This window comes from Heloderma suspectum, chromosome 1 (assembly GCF_057233095.1).
Source record: "Heloderma suspectum isolate Gila_16-S chromosome 1, 16-S_ref, whole genome shotgun sequence".
Taxonomy (NCBI): Eukaryota; Metazoa; Chordata; class Lepidosauria; order Squamata; family Helodermatidae; genus Heloderma; species Heloderma suspectum.
Genome location: NC_139458.1, coordinates 328,768,416 through 328,785,866, shown reverse-complemented (window position 1 = coordinate 328,785,866; position 17,451 = coordinate 328,768,416).

The following is a 17,451-nucleotide window of genomic DNA, read 5'->3' as shown; positions in this document are numbered from 1 at the left end:
GGTTTTGGCCTCTAAATAGGGATGTCAGAAAATTCCACCATGGACTCCAGTGAGGCCGGATTCTTTAGAATCCAGCCCCCTGGAATCCAAGGCGGAACGCCCCCCCTGCCACCCCATGGAATCCCCCCGGGACGGAGCTTACTTGGTGGTGGATGCAGCGGTGGCGGCCGCTCTGGCAGCAGTGGCGGCGGCTCTGGTGGTGGATGCGGTGGCGGCAGCAGCTCCAGCTGGTCTCCTAGCCAGCTGCTGCCAGGCTGCTGCGGCCACAAATGGCAGCCATCTTAGTGGCCGCCATTAGCGTCCTTGCAGTCAGCCGTGATAGGCTATGTAGATATTTACGTAGCCTATCACGGTAAAGGCAGCCACGCAAATGACATAGCGGCCGCCATTTGCATCCCTGCTCTTTGCCATGATAGGCTTCATAAATACTTACATAGCCTATCATGGCTGACTGCAAGGACGCAAATGGCAGCCACTACGATGGCCGCCATTTGCGGCCGCAGCAGCCTGGCCGAAGCTGGAACTCCAGCTGTGGCTGGCCCCAGCCAGCGGCTCCGCAGAGCGGAGCCAGCTGGGGAGGATTCCAGGGGGAGGGACGGAGCACCTCCCCCCCCCACGGATTGCCCGGCACAGAACAAGGTAAGTGTTTCGTACATCCCTACCTCTAAAGCCCTGAATGGTCCTGGGCCAGGCTATTTGAAGAACCACCTGTTACCAATAAACCTGCCTATGCTTTGAGATCAGTGTCAAAGGCCCTTCTCATTGGCCCACCTTTAAGATCACACAGGGTGATGGGCACCAAGGACAGGGCCTTCTTAGTACCGGCCCCTGACTTGCAATTACACATTTACAAAGGTTTTGAAAACTCACCTGCTTCAAATGGCTTTTAATTGATGTTCTCGATTTGTCAGGCTGTGATTTTACTGATGATTTATTGTTGGAGCTTTGGAAATGTTTTTGATACCAGCTGTATTATATTTTAATTTATTGTAGGGATGGTGGAGAATTTCTCCATGAATCTTCGGGAGGCCAAGCGCCAAGGCATTCGGCCCCCCGAAAGTGTTGGGGAAATTCTCCGCCGGCCCCCCCAGGATGGGACTTACCGTGGCCGAATGTCCCTCTTGGCGGCGGGTCCCGGCGGCGTTTCGGCTGCGTTTCGTGGGGGCGGGGGCGGCGGCCGGTCTCCTGACTGGCTGCCACCGCCGCCATTACAAAATAAAAAAGTAAAACAAAAACAAAAACACACACACGTGATAGGCTACGTGACGATTTACGTAGCCTATCACAGCTAGATTTCCAAAGTCAGCCGTGATAGGCTACGTAAATCGTCACGTAGCCTATCACGGGTGACTTTGGGGGGAAAAAAAAAGCGCGTACGCAAATGGCGGCGGCCCATGGGCGCCGCCATTTGCGTTCCTTATTTTGGCACGTCTAGTCTACGTAAAGATTTACATAGACTACGGCGAAAATAAGGGTAATGCAAATAGCGTTCCCTTATTTTCGCCGTAGTCTACGTAAATCTTTACGTAGACTAGATATGCCAAAATAAGGAATGCAAATGGTGGCGCCCATGGGCCGCCGCCATTTGCGTACGTGCTTTTTTTTTTTTTCAAAGTCACCCGTGATTGGCTACGTGACGATTAACATAGCCTATCACGGCTGACTTTGGAAATCTAGCCGTGATAGGCTACGTTAATCGTTACGTAGCGTATCACGGGGTTTGGGGGGGGGTTCTTCACTTTTTCTTTCGCGGCCAGGGAGACGGGGCGCTTCTCCCCGGCCTGAATTTCGGCCGGGCGAGGTGGTGCGCCTCCCCCCCCGGACTGAATTTCGGCCAGGCGAGGCAGGGCGCCTCCCCCCCACCGCGAAGCAAGCTGCGGGACAAGGTAAGTCCCTTTCGTACATCCCTAATCTATTGTGAGTAGGGATGGATGGACTTACCCAAGTCCACCTTGTGTACTATGTGCTGGACCCCTGCCAGCTGCCTCGCCTGCCCCTGTTTGCTGCATGCAGTGAGCTGCCAGGCAGTCAGCAGGTGCCCAGAGAGCTGGGCACAGCCACCCGATCCCTCAGCGAGTCACCATTTTGTGTAAAAATGGCAGCTTGTTCTTTTATGTAAAGGGCCTTTTATGCAAATGGCAGCTGTAAAGCAGCCATTTATTCAAGATTACAGGTGTAAATGGGCCATTTATGCCTGTATGCCTTTATGAAAAATGGCAGCTTGGTGGACCAGCAGAGGCCACTACGCTTGTCCAACTCCAAACATGATGAGTCAGGCAAACACAGCAGTTTGCGGACAGGAGTCCAGGAGGCTGAGCAGGGGGCAGTCCGCCAGACTCCACTCCCCTCTCCAACTCCCACAACATCCCTAATTATTAGTCTTATGTAATTTTAAACTTATAATACTATATTGCTGCATTTTTATTTTCATCCTTATATTTGTTTGCCACATTGGGTGGACTTGGTCCAGAAAGGCAGCTTATAAGAAATATTTAAATAAATAAAACAAAACAAATGCCATCTCCTTTAACCTCCAGCCACTGCACAGAGCACCAGTCACCTGATCATTTGGGTTGTCTCCACATAAAATCTAAGTATGTAAAAAAGAAAAGATTACTTGAGAGAGCCATGAAAACTTGTATAGTGCAATGTACCCAAGGCAACTATAAATGGACCTGTCAATATAACACAATCTGTCATCTATTAACTGTCTAGTCTTAGTACTTAATGTACATATTATCTCACCTTCTAGCGTGGGAGGACATCAGATACAGCATTTATTATTTGACAACTCCAATTTCTGCAACATGTCTGTATTATTCTTAGTGCCAATCTCTTGATACCAAAGAATTGCAAACTGAATAATAAATATTGCTAGACAGCCTGAAGGAACATTACAGAGACATATCTGGGCACAGTGCTTTAAAACAGGCAGGTTAAGATTGCCCTGAAAACAATACCATAATAAGGAGGAAGGGTTAGGAGGAAGAGTGTATAAATGTTCACAAGGCCATTTAACCCCACTTTTGTACATTTCCAGTCTGGGAGCACTACCTTGGCAGTTGCTCTTCATCCTTGGCCTGCAACATTCATTGTTTTAAGAAGGCTGACTTTCCTTGACCATTATGAGAATCTTCCCAAGGCCTCAGGAGTAAATTACACTTTGCACTGGACCCCATGGTTCATTATGCCTCTCAAAATGCCCCCAGAAGGTAGACGAGGAAGAGGGGATGAGGAGAAGGGAGTGCTTAGTCCTTCTCCAGCCAGTCACTTTGGTCCTAAAACTCCCCCTCCCCCAACAAAGCTTTGTTTTTCCCCCACCCAGGGGTTCCACACTCATCTTTGTGAGGTAAACACAGGTGTGGAGAACTAGTGATGGTGGGTAAACAGCTGGGAGAAATTTTCAGGGGAAAAGTGACTAACAAAGGAAGTCACATTGGTCCTCCCTTCCTTCCTGTTCCTTCTCAGTTGCAAATGGTCACTTCCCAAGAATTTGATGGGACATCAGCCATTCATCTTAAATGAAGGGGGAGTGAAGCAGACTGAGCTGTGACCACAAGGAGTGGCTTCTTGAGATGCCAGCTCAGTCCAGAGCAGGGATGTCCAGATTTTGTGAAATCCTTCCCGTGTATGTTTTGTGGATTGTGTGGTGTCGTTTGTTCCAGCATCTGTTCACAGACAGATTATATATATATATATATATATATATATATATATATAACTATGCAGAAAAGTACGCAAAGAGTTCCATAAGAGGGTTCTCAACCATTTACATATTTTATGTTAGTATGTAACATCTAGCGTTTTGTCCCCCATTCCATCCAACTTTTCCCCATGTACATTTTCCAGTCTCTGCAGAAACTTGCATATTTTCCTACTAATAAATTTGCATAAATTTCAGGAAAGTTCAAAAAAAGATCTGAAAGTCCACAGGCTTCACGCAGCCTGAGAGTCGGTCTGCAGAGGATGCCGCAGGTCAGATTCTTAGAAATCTGAATTCATTTTAGTCTGTTCCGAATTTCTCCAGCATCCCAAGTCCAGAGCTGAGTTTCAGCCCTCCCCATCTCCAGCTGGGGAAGATGTGGCATGGGTGATGCCCTCTCAGCTAGTGCCTTGAGGAACAGCCCTCCAATTTGAGCCAATGCCTTGAGGAGCAGTTTCCCCAGTCACCAGTCAGGGAAAGCGAATGGCAGGTAGGGATGTACGAAAGTCACTTACCATTTCGCAGAACTGCTTCGCGGTGGGGGGGGAGGTGCTCCGTCCCTCCCCCCAGAATCCTCGATGGAGGGGGAGGCGCTCCATCCCTCCCTCCGGAGTCCTGCCCAGCCGGCTCTGCTCCGCAGGGATTCCACAGAGCCGCCGGCCGGCTCCGCCCACAGCCAGACATCCGGCCGCTGGGCAGCAGGGATGCAAATGGCAGCAGCTGTAGCTGCCGCCGTTTGCGTCACTGTACTTAACTGTGATAGGCTATGTAAATATTTACGTAGCCTATCATGGCAAAGTAAAAAAAAATGTGTACACAAATGGCAGCGGCTACGGCGGCCACCATTTACATTCACTATTTTTCACCATTCTAGCCTACATAAATATTTATGTAGGCTAGAACGGCGAAAAATAGCAAACTCAAATGGCGGCCGCCGTAGCCACCACCATTTGCGTATGCTGCGCCCAGCCATGGCCAGCCAGGAGACCAGCCGCCGCCGCACCTGCTGCCGCCGCTGCACCCACCGCCACCGCCCTGCCGCCCCCACCCCCGCCGCCCCCACCGAATCCGCCGCCCCTGCCGCCGCCACACCTGCTGCCGCCTTCAGGTCTGCTTTTGGTTCTGGGAGCTATGAATCGGGTACATCTAGGGATGTTAGAGAATTCTGCCACGGATCCCAGGGAGGCTGAATTCCATTGAATTTGGTCCCCCAGAAGCCGTGGTGGAACAGAGCAACCCACCCCACCACCCCGCGAAAGCCCCGCAAAACGGAGCCTACCTGGCAGCAGCTCCAGCAGCGGTGGTGGCTCTGGCGGCGGCGGGTCCAGCAGCGGCGGGTCCAGCGGCAGCGGCAGCTCCGGCGGCTCCAGCCACTGCCAGGCTGCAGCCACAAATGGCAGCGGCTACAGCGGCCACCATTTGCATCCCAGGAAAGCTGTGATAGGCTATGTAAGTATCTACGTAGCCTATCACGGCTCAGGGCAGGGGCGCAAATGGCGTAGCCGCCATTTGTGTCCATGTCTTTAGCCGTGATAGGCTACGTATATATTTATGTAGCCCATCACAGAAAAAGACAGGGGCACAAATGCTGTAGCAGCCGCTATTTGCGCCCCTGTCTTTTGCCGTGATAGACTACATAAATATATATGTAGCCTATCATGGCAATAGGAAGGAACGCAAATGGAAGCTGCCGTAGCTGCCGCCATTTTCATCCGTGTCTTTAGCCGTGATAAGCTACATATATATTTACGTAACCTATCATGGCTAAAGACATGGACGCAAATGGCGGTGGCTACAGTGGCTGCCATTTGCGTCCCTGTGCAGCCCAGCAGCCAGATGTCTCGCTGCAGGTGGCCCCGGCCAGTGGCTCCGCGGAGTTGCCACGGAGCTGAGCCAGCTGGGGAGGATTCCGGGGGGAGGGACGGAGCACTTCTCCCCCACTGCGGATTGCCCGGTGTGGAGCCAGGTAAGGGATTCGTACATCCCTGGGTAAATCTGGGGTAAACAAATTCAATGAAGCAAATTTCTCACCCATCCCTAATTTGAACCTGGGTCTCCCCAAGCCTAGACTGACACTGACCACTGTACAGCACTATCTCTAACTAATGATTACATACATTATCTTTTTAGTCCCTACCATAACCCAGAAGGTAGATCAGTCAGTATTACTATCCTAGTATTGCAGATAAGATACTAGACCAAAGCTTCAGCTCTAGCTTGTAGCCATTTGTGAAAGGAAGGGCAGGAAGAATTCAGTTTGAGTCAAGCATCATCTGACAAATCTATGGAGAGGATGTCTCCAAGGTATTATACAAAAGCCTCATTAGTTATATACAAATGTTTGCAGACTTGTGGTGAACCTTTTGCTTTCCTCATCCCACAGAATAAAGGATAAAGCAGTTCTTTATTCTACTTTGTGTTTGGCTGCTGTTATATATAAAACAAGAGAGTGAATATCAAAATTCCCATTGTGCATGCAAAACGAACAGAACTCTGGAGGCCTTTGCCTGCAATTATAAGCACATTTAATTGGAATTATATTCCAATGAACCCAGTGGTGCTCAGGGGTGGTTCACAGATTATGCTCATCACATACTTCTTTTGTGGCCACAGTGAGCTATTCAGCTCAGCAGCTCAGCACACAGATCATAAGAACAGAAGAAGAACCAAGGGTCCATCTAGTCCAGCATTCTGTTCACACAGTGGCCAGCCAGCTGCACACAGGAAACTAGATATGTCAGAGAATTTCACCACGAATCTCAGGGAGGCCGAATGCCAGCACATTCGGCCCCCGCAAAATCGGTGGCGAAACGGTCTGCGCCCCCCCCGGGACGGGATTTACCTTGGGCGAATCCTCCTGGCAGTGGCGGCTCCGGCAGCGGTGCGGCAGCAGGGCGGCGGCGGGGCGGCGGCAGCTGCTGCGGCAGCCGGTCTTCTGACTGGCTGCTGCCGCCACCGTTTCCAAGTTTAAAAAAACAACAACAAAAAAGTGATAGGCTATGTAAAGATTTACGTAGCCTATCATGGCTAAATTTTAAAAAACTCCGTGATAGGCTATGTAAATGTTTACGTAGCCTATCATGGCTGAGTAAAAAAAAAACACGCGTACGTAAATGGCGGCGCCCATGGGCGCCGCCATTTGCATTCCTTATTTTGGCACATGTAGTCTACGTAAACATTTACGTAGACTACGGCAAAAATAAGGAGAACGCAAATAGCGTAGCATCTACGCTATTTGCGTTCCCCTTATTTTCGCCGTAGTCTACGTAAATGTTTACGTAGACTACATGTGCCAAAATAAGGAACGCAAATGGCGGCGCCCATGGGCGCCGCCATTTGCATACACACGGTTTTTTGTTTTGCTTTTTTACTCAGCCATGATAGGCTATGTAAACATTTATGTAGCCTATCACGGCTGATTGCAGGGACGCAAACAGCCAGCCAGGATTCGGGGGGGGGAGGGACAGAGCACCTCCCCCCCCGGCCAGAATTTCGGGGGGAGGGACGGAGCGCCTCCCCCCCCACCATGAATCAATTTCGTGAGAAGGTAAGTCACTTTCGTACATCCCTACGAGGAAACCCACAAGTAGGACATGAGTGCAACAGCACCCTCTTGGAAATGTTCCCCATCAACTGGTGTACATAGGCATACTGCCTCTGTTACTGGTGGTAGCATATCAGGACTAGTAGCCATTGATAGCCTTGTCCTCCAGGAATGTGTCTAATCCCCCTTTAAGGCCATCATGCAGTATCATGAAACCAGCTGAAACTTGTGGGTGGTGTGCATGGGTTGTAACGGTATGATGAATACTGGCTAATATACCATGAATCAGGAAAACTTGAGCCCATCAAATTTCTCCGAATTCAATTCTACCTTGATGCTCATTCCATCTCATACCCATATCAGATTGCCAGCTTTCTTTCTTTTCTTTTTACACAAAACTTTGGGGCTGGGTGTTATCAGTATGCTGATGACACCCAAATCTATTTCTCCTTAACATCTTTATCCAAGGAAGGCATGACTCCTCTGAATGACTGCCTGAAGTTGGTAAATGGTGCAGGATGAGGGAGAATAAACTGAAATTGAATCCAGGCAAGGCAGAGGTGTTCATCCTGACGGGTCCTAATTCAGGTATTGAGGTATGTGTCAACCAGTTCTGGATGGGGATGCACTCCCCCTGAAGGAGCAAGTTCATAGCTTGGTTGGGGGTGCTTCTTGACCCGACCCTGCTCCTGGCACCCCAGGTGGAGGCAATGGTGAGACGTGCCTGTTATCATCTTCAGCTGATACGCCAGCTACACCCATTCCTGGAACATGTGGACCTGGTAACGGTGGTGCATGTGCTGGTAACCTCTAGGCTTGATTTCTGCAATGCACTGTATTTGGGGCTGCCTGTATATTTAGTTCGGAAACTTCAACTGGCACAAAATATGGCAGCCAGGTTGATCTCTGGGACATCCCATGGAGACCATATTACATTGATTTTAACATATTTACACTGGCTGCCAATTTGTTTCTGAGCAAACTATAAATTGCTGGTTCTTACCTTCAAAGCCTTGCATGGTCTAGGTCCAAGTTACCTTAGGGAGTGCCTTCTCCCCTACATCCCATTCCGCCACCTGAGGTCCTCTGGGGGCTCTGTGCTGCAGCTGCCTAATGTGAGATTGGCAGCCACACACAAGAGGACCTTTCCTTTGCCACCTCTCAGTTGTGGAATGACCTGCCAGTTGAAATGCACCTGCTGACCTCGTTGAAGGCTTTTAAGCAGGAATTGAAGACTCTGTTATTCCAGCAGGCCATCCCTTTTTAGAACTCTTGTTCTTTGCTGACACTTGTATACTGTTTTTAAGCTGTGCTGTTTTAATCTGTGTTGTTTTATTGTTGGGTTTTTATTTTATTTTTTGTTCTTGTTAAATTGTTTTAGTTCAAAGTTGTTTTTAGTTATATGTTGTTTGTATATATTGTCCATATGCTTTTCTGTAAATGGCTTTTAAACTTTGCATAATGTATTTTTTACACCACAGAGCCAGTGTGGTGTAGTGGCTAGAGTGCTGGACTAGGCGGGCTCTAGTCCCCACTTGGCCATGGAAGCTCACTGGGTGACTTTGGGCCAGTCACAGACTCTCAGCCCAACCCACCTCACAGGGTTGTTGTTGTAAGGATAAAATGGAGAGGAGGAGGATAATGTAAGCCGCCTTGGGTTCCTTGCAAGAGGAAAAAAGGCTGGGTATAAACACAATAAATAAAATATATATATTTTAATGTTTTATCTTTTGTAAACTGCCCAGAGAGCTTCGGCTGTAGGGCGGTATAGAAATGTCATTAACAACAACAACATTTTCATGCATATTCTTTCCAAATGCACACATCAGTTGTGCACATCTTTGAAATGAATGCATTCATCTCCCATAGATTAAAGTCTGTTTCTGCACATTTTTCAAAAGTATGCATTGTTTGTGCACATTTTTCAAATGTACACATGCTGAATGCAATTTTTTGGGTCTGCAAATCACATTGCAGTTTCAGAAATGTACGCAGTTTGACCATAGATTGCGTTCAAGTCCATGTTAGGTTTGGGGGGCGGAAACTGGGTACATACTGATAAAAAACAAACTGAAACTATATTACAACCATGTAATAAAGGTGCACCAAACCATCTTGGCCGCTATGTGGAGTGATTTAAAGTGGTTTCCACTTGATGGCAATACGATGTAAACTGTCAGTTTAATACTGGGATATTTGATGTGTATTATACTTTTGGCTATGGGGCAAGATAACTGAGAATCCAACAGGAATGCAGAAGAAAGCATTTCATGTAAGCAAAATGTTATTTAAAAAAACAAAGTGAAGAAAGACACACTCCTAGCCCAGCTTTCATACATCCTCATTTTCTGATCTGGGCAATACTTCAACAGTTTTAAATCAGCAGATGTTAATTTAGCATTTCAGCCTTTGCCACTGAGAGTTCCACTAGATGGCAAGACACCCGCTGAGTTTCTTTCTTCTCCACATTATAGCTCTGACTCCCCTTTGCCAGCTTCAATTGCACAATCTCGCAAACACAGATTAAATTAGGACCCTCTTCTCCTAAGGTTTGATTCAGTACAGTTTTGTTGCCATATAGTTCATTAGATAAAAAGTCATTTTAAAAGGGGAGAGATGAATAAACAATGCATCCATCAACACACCAGAAATCCATCAACGCACCAGAAATCGATCAACGCACCAGAAATCCATCAACGCACCAGAAATCTGCACCGCTAATGAGTTGCAGCTTCTACAAACTACAGCACCTTCATCAAATGATGCATAATCTGCACAAGTTTATATATGTATTAACTCAGCAAACACTCCAGATGAATTGCTACAGCCATTTTAAAAAGTCGGCTGGCTTTTGTATACTGATATTTCTGGTGGATTGGTGGGCATTATTTTAAAGCTTGCATCTACGTGTTTAAATTGTCCCATTATCTTTGCTAAAATAGTTCATTTGCAAAAGAAAAAAGAGTTTTCCCACTCTCAAAATGGTTCACAAACTTGTTACTGCTACCTCCTTGTTCTCAGCCACAGTTACTGCTGACACCTCTGAAGATGAAGGGGTCGTTCCAAGGACCATATGAAAGGTGTGTGTTTTTGTCCCCAGGGATGGGGAACAAATGTGACCATATTTTATTTTATTTGGTTGATTGGCTGGCGGCTGGTTGGTTAAAGTTTCTATATGCCACCTTTCAGGACAAAGCCTTCCCAAGGCTGCTTATAAAAGATAACTGAAACCATAAAACAAAGTTTAAAAATACAAGTAAAACTATCCAGTTACAAAAATTAAACACCACAGGAGGTTAAAGCAGTCTAATACCCATCACACAGCTGTTAAAAAAAAAACCCTATGGGGCCATACATACTTCTTTTGGGAGAGAGTTTGAAAGATATCAGGCCACTACTGAAAAGGCCTTGTCTCTAGTACCTACCAATCTGATAGCTTTTGACAGGGGGTCTGTGGATAGAGCCTCAGAGGCTGAACATAAGACTCAGGAAGGCTCATCTGATGCATCCGCTTTCCACTACTGCTCTCCACTATCTGTCCCTTATTACCTCTCTTGTAAGGGGTAATAAGTAGGGCTGCATGCAATCTCCACCCTTTGTAGGCAATTTCACCTAATTTCTCCAGGGGAAGGATAAATTCTCAAAAGTTTCTCACAAGTAGGGCTTACCATTAGCAGTGGTTGTAGCACAGCTTCTTTTTCTGAGAGGTTTTTTTTTGGGGGGTGCTACCACTACAAGTGGCAACAGCAGCAACTGTGTTGGCAAGCTGGCCCCCATTTTGCATGCACCACAATGCAGGTGTGTGTGGGGGGCAGGAGTGAGGGTGCAGTGTCTAGCTTCAGGGAAGTAGTGGAGCTAATGCTGTGCCAAAATCTGTCCTCCAGTTCCTGAAAGTTATCTTCCCCCATGAAGGAGGGTGTAAGCACAAGAACCACGAACCCAAACCCAAATCTCCGATATCATAGAATAGTAGGGTTGGAAGGGGCCTACAAGACTATCAAGTCCAACCCCCTGCTCAATGCAGGAATCCAAGTCAAAGTCAAAGTGGCTGTCCAGCTTCATCTTGAATGCCTCCAGTGTGGGAGAACCCCTAGAAATGTTCTTCTCCTTTGAATTTCTTTTGAAATTCAAAAGAAATTCAGTTTCTTTTCTATCAAACTGAATGAGAAAGGGCAAAAAAATTGGGAATTTTTTTTGGAGCGGCACTAGTAATAAGCAGAAGAGGCTTCCAAAAATTATCTCATCAAAAACATGCCTGAATTTTGGAGTTCTAAATTACTTAGTCTCATTACTGAAGTGGAACTAATGCATCAAGACTCCTCCATTGCACTATTTTTTATTTCTGAATTTTCTCCTGTTCAGTGCACATGATCATTTTGCTGCAGCTCGAGTTCCTTGTCTTCCTTTATGTTTCCACACCCCCAATTTCTACATCTAATGAATGTGCATTAAAAACATACTGCCACAAAGCAATTCCAATGTACTTGCACATATGATTACATCAAGATTATCTCTGTGTGTTTTTTGACAATATGCAGAGGCAAGGAGCATCATACATATGGTCATTTCCAGATTTGTTTTGCAGTGTGCAATCCTATACATAGTTACCTGGGAGTAAACCCCACTGAAGTCAATGGGACTTACTTCTGAGTAGACATGTATAGGATTGCTCTGGCAGCTGTTTTATCACTGGCAATGCGCAGAATGAAAACGATACGAATGAACTGAAGGAACTGAAAGATGAAGCAAACTGCACATGCTCCAGTTCTGGAATGAATTCTAGAAATCATCCTCATTCAACTGAAATTTAGGAAGGGTGAAAGGCAGGGCAGAACAAATGCACCAGACCAGACCCTTTGAGGACCTTCTCCCCAGCAGAGCTGGTCTTTCCATGAGGCGTGGTAAGTCCCTTGTCTCAGACAGCGGATTGGGAAGAGTGGCGTATTGTGCACCCTGCCTACCCACTCCTAGGCTGCCTGCAAGCCCACCAGCCTGTCTGTGCTCCCCACTGCCCACTTCCCACCCCGTCCAAGAAGGAAAAGGCTGGGGCCAGATCCTGTCTGTACCCAAAGCTGGCAGTGGCTGCTGCCAAGGAGGAGACCCACTGCTGCTTTTTGTTGTAGTGGTGGTGACAGAAATACTATTTAAGTTCAGTGTTAAACAATACTTTGGCTCCAGCCGCAAAGTGACTGGCGGTGCTCCAGGGCGATCTCACAGTGTTATCTCAGCAGGTCCTGAGACAATGTAGGTCCTGAGGATTCTCGGAGCAAGAAAAGCATTGTGGGATGGGAGGGCCGCAGACATCTTGGGGGTCAGTGCATTAGGAGCAGTAGTGTAGGGGCAAATGCAGAAGTGCAGGGTCCCTTCGTGAGAATCACAGCCACGCCCCCTCTCAGCACGCCCCCTGCTAGGATTGTGCAACCTTGTAAGATATACCGCCTTCAGTTGGGATCCAAAAAAGTGCAGCAGAGAGTAGGGCAGGGGTATTTCCACCGGATGTCTGAGAATATGCAGGTGTGTTAATCTTTTTCACTCACTCACTCACTCACTCTAACACAAACATTTTAGGTTTTCAAAATATGATACTCTATGGAGGCTTCACCCTCTCAAGTCAGCGCTCATGGACAGATCCGTTCTCATTTAAACAGCCCCCTTGCACACTCTCTTAGTGCCCCAACATTACCCATTAGCCTTTCCTAAGCTCCTTCATTCTATCTCTCCCATCCTGCAACAGAAACGTCCACACACCCAGCTAGACTAAACCACACACACACCTTCTTTCGCATCTCCCCTCAACTGATTTTTTTCTGTTTCCCTTCCCTCCACCAGGGTCCGTTTGCCCAGGTACGTGCCAACCTTGTACCTTGTAGAAATTAATGTTCAAGAATTAACAGTGCAATCCAATGGGTGTTTATTTCGAATTAAATTTACAGAGATCTCGGGAAGGCAGCTAAGGCTGCAGTCCTATGCACACTTACCTGGGAGAAAGCCCAATTGGCGACTGAACATAGTGGGACTGACTTCTGAGTAAACATGCATGGGATTGTGTGATAAATCCTAAACACTGGCACAAACCAGCCACCTGCCCTGCCCCATAAGTAAATAATGGTTGCAGCGCCGCCCCCCCCCCCCACTGCTAACAGCAGTCCTGAATGGGTGGCTTGTGTTGCAGGAGATGAGGGCAGAGCCGGGCACACCGGGCATGGAGCAGGGACAGGCAGAGAAGCCAAGAACTGAGGAGGAGAAGGGGGCAAGAGGAGGCTGCAGAGCTCCCTCAGGCAGCTCCCTCTCTCATTCACTCATTTTGTCTGGCCGGCTCTGCATAGTAGACGAGAGGCAGCCATGAGGCAGCCTAGACGCAGCCGCCCACACTCCCTCTGCTCCCTCCTCCTTCCCTAGCAGACTGCGACCCAGCTGGGGGCTGGCTTCAAAAAAAGTGCCGGAACAAAGCCCCAGTGCAACCCGCCACCACTACACTGCCGATTAGGAGGTGGAGGAGGAGGGTGGTGGCATTTGCTAGTCTGCCTGGCACAGTGGAATGCTTTGGGCCAGTCCTGGTCCCCAGGGTAAATGAAGCAAATAGCATCATTTTTCTTCCCAAGGTCAAATTGTTCCACCAGGGCTCTGGGAATGCCTACTGCTTCTGGCCCCTACCCATACCCCAAGTAGGTTATTTGGCCTTAGGGCAGAGGAAGGAAGAGGTGATGGTGGCATTTGCAGTACTGAGGCAGGTGAGCAGAGTCCTGTTCACCTCGATAATGTTCTAGGGATAGGGGGGGAAATGGTTCAGTTTGCATTAAAATGCAAACATTAAAATGTTACACTTCTGAAGCACGATGCAAACTGAAACTCAGTTGTGCTTTGAAATTCGCACTTCTCCAACTTTTGCAATGGCATTCTCCAATTAAAGATTGCATGCAAAATGTACATTAGGGGAAATAATGTTTAGAAATGTATTATTTTATAAAAAAATTGCTTTCAAAAATGTTCATATTAAGGAAAATGCATACAGAAATGCATGTCTTGGGAGAAATATGCACACAAACGCTTATGAATTTTCATACAAACTGTTTCTTTCAATTGTCCAAGTTTGGGATAAACCATATTTAAGACTGGAGAAACTCTCAGAGTTTGAGACGATGAACTGAAGGTAAGATTGGAAAAATGAAATACTGAGGGAAACCAAGATGGACAGGTTTATTTATCCCCATGGCGCTTGTGAACATTCAAACAAAGGAATTTGCTTTCATGAGTGTCCCTCTTCAAATGCTCTCTAATATTTGAACACTTCTCTTATCCTCATAGGTGCTGCATTCATAGTGTCCAGTTTAAAAGGCAGAAAAATGAGTGCCAACCATAATTATGGTAAAAATCAACCATTCTAGAGCTTCCTGGTATGAAGTGAATGTTGGAATGATGGGATAGTGAAAACCCTGTTTCTGTGGTCTGTTTTATAGGTTTTATTTATCAGAGGGATTTCACAAATGCCTCTACTAGCTGTCCAGAAAACATACTGTAATCTCCTTCATGCTGCAGAATAAAAATTAGAAAAAGAGCACAGTAATCAAAGTAGACAGCAGGAGATCCTAATTAAGAGGGAAGAAGAGTTAATCTGTAATAACTAAATGAAAGACTTCCCTAAAATACTTCATGACTGCTTCTGTCAGACCTCGTTTATCCGAACCAAATGGAGGACAGGGACATAATGAGAAAGAATAGATGCTGGGGGCAGGGAGAGTGTTCAGTGTGTTAATGCTTTAGGATGCTACTGTAAGATTACTTCGCATGGAATTAGTAGGTAACATCAGAAGGCCAAACATAGACAATTCAAGATTGATTTTATAGACCTGTCATGGAACTGTAATGAACAAATGCTCATTATTTTGCGGATATTAAATCCTTGATTGTAGATTTTCTAAAAGCTGCAGAATTAGGATATGTTAAATATTTCTCTAGTTTCTTGTGCTTTGTATAAGGGTTTTGCATGGCTCACCATGAAAAACTAATAATTATTTCCCTTGGGGTTATGCAGCAGTTGCTTAGAATTCATGCTTTGATGCTCCAGAAAATATTTAGATTATGTATTGTATTACGTAGTCTATATCCCAGCTATCATAATTGGATTATTTTTCATATGGATTATTTTTTGTCCTCATCTTGTTAATTTGCTTTATCTTAATGTTTGTGTGGATGTATAGGACTGCACTGTAAAACACAGCATTGCAAATACAATGGTTAAAAGAACTATTGTTGAGAACACATTGTGATTTCTGGCTGGGAGACCATTCTGAGGGCCAAAGCAGACGTTACTTTAACAATATAGCTAGCAGCTACAACATTTTTTTTTCATGTTTACTGGTGCAGGGGCCTGATCCAGATCTATACCTTAGCATTGAGGGGGGGAGGGGGCTTTAACCATACTCCCCCCATGGTCTCAATCTTGATCGAGGGTCCCCATGCCTGCAATTCCTTTTGCAAAACTATTTCGTATTATAAATTGCAGATGCAGTGTCCCCAATCTGGATTGAGCCCATAGCAATGTGGGAGGGTTAAAGCCCTCTACTGCCCATGCTAGGGGACTGATCCAGATCTGGGGCCCTGCTCCTACTCTAGAATAAACATGAAAAAGTAATGTCAGCTTTGGCCCATAGGGTATGTTTACTCAAAGACAGCCCAATCTTATTTAGAATTAGACATGCCTATATTCTTGATTCAAGGGACACAGAGTGTGCCTCACTGTACAGGTTCAGGCTGAGAGTATTTTCCTATATGAAGCTTGCATTAAAGGTGGGATGTAGTCACCTTATTGAAATGTATCAGGTGCCTCTCTTGAGGGGCAATCTCCAAAACCTCCTTCACAATTCACTTTAGGCAAAATCTGGTAACAACCTAGAGATCTACCACCTGAGCCTTCTGAGCAATTTACCTCATCTTGCCTAAACACTTTGACTGCTCATGTGGTTTATCAGACATTGTGCCTGAGGAGAAACCGACAAATTCATTTCACATTTTATTTTAGGCGATATTCCGGTAACAACTTGAATTAAAGCGATATATATATGGAGCATGATACAGATGGGTAAGCCCCAACAATACTTTCTGCCTAATCCATGGTCATCCTGCACCAGAACTGGTAAACTATTGTCATGGGCTAGATCCCCCTGTCTTAACCTTAGCTGTAAATAAACAGATTCAGACCAGGCAGAGAAAGCTGGGGAAGGACTTCCTTTAAACTAGAATGCACAATTCTCCAGCTGGATATCAGGCATGGCATAAATTTATTCATTTGTTACATTTATATCCTGGCTTTCTTCAACATGGCATACAAAAGGTTCCAAGATGGTCTCCCAGCCAGAAACTGACCAGACCCAGACTTCCTTAGCTTTAGTAAGTTGCTATAGCATGTGCATTCTGCCTAAAGCCCTGACTACGTAGCGGTTCACTTGGATCAGAAGCAGGCAGAAAGGAAATCTCCAGATGTTTTGGACTTCAACTCCCAGAATTCCTGGCCATTGGCCATGCTGGGAGGGGCTTCTGGGAGTTGGCATCCAAAACATCTGGAGATCTATCTTCTGCCCAGCCCTGACTTATAGCCCATGCCACTGCTTTCACCCTTCCCAGTACTCTTTCCTGGCTCCAGGAGCCGTGTGCACTGATTGCACAAGTCAACCACAGCGTGGATAGCGACGTCAGAGATCACAGTGTGGAGTAAATGCCCACTGAGATGTGAATTTCAGGGCTACCTTGGCACAAGAAATCCTGCTTTGGCAGGTGGTGGCATTTTTCTTATGGCATTGGCCAGTGTTACTTTGTCTCAGGCTGTCTGTGATCTCTTCAAGTGACACTTTCCCCATACATATTGCTTCTAGCCTGTGCAGTGCAAGAGCACCCTAAATTACCCCTCTGTTAGTATGAACTGGAAAGTACCCTTTGTTTAGTGGTGACCATTCCTCAGTACATTTTTTTATGAGACTGCCCCTCCAGCATTGCCTTTTCATTCTTAGCAACATTTCCACTTCGAGTGAGCATTTCTCTGAGCATCAGTACAAAGGAAGCTAAATTATAAGCAAATTACTGTGAGCAATTCTATTGCTTTGCCTAGCTTCATTTAGAGATAAGAAACAGAGCTGCTGCAAGCCATATTCTAATTACACTCTACAGATTTATTAATACAATATAAGATGATTATTGAAAGGCTGCCTTG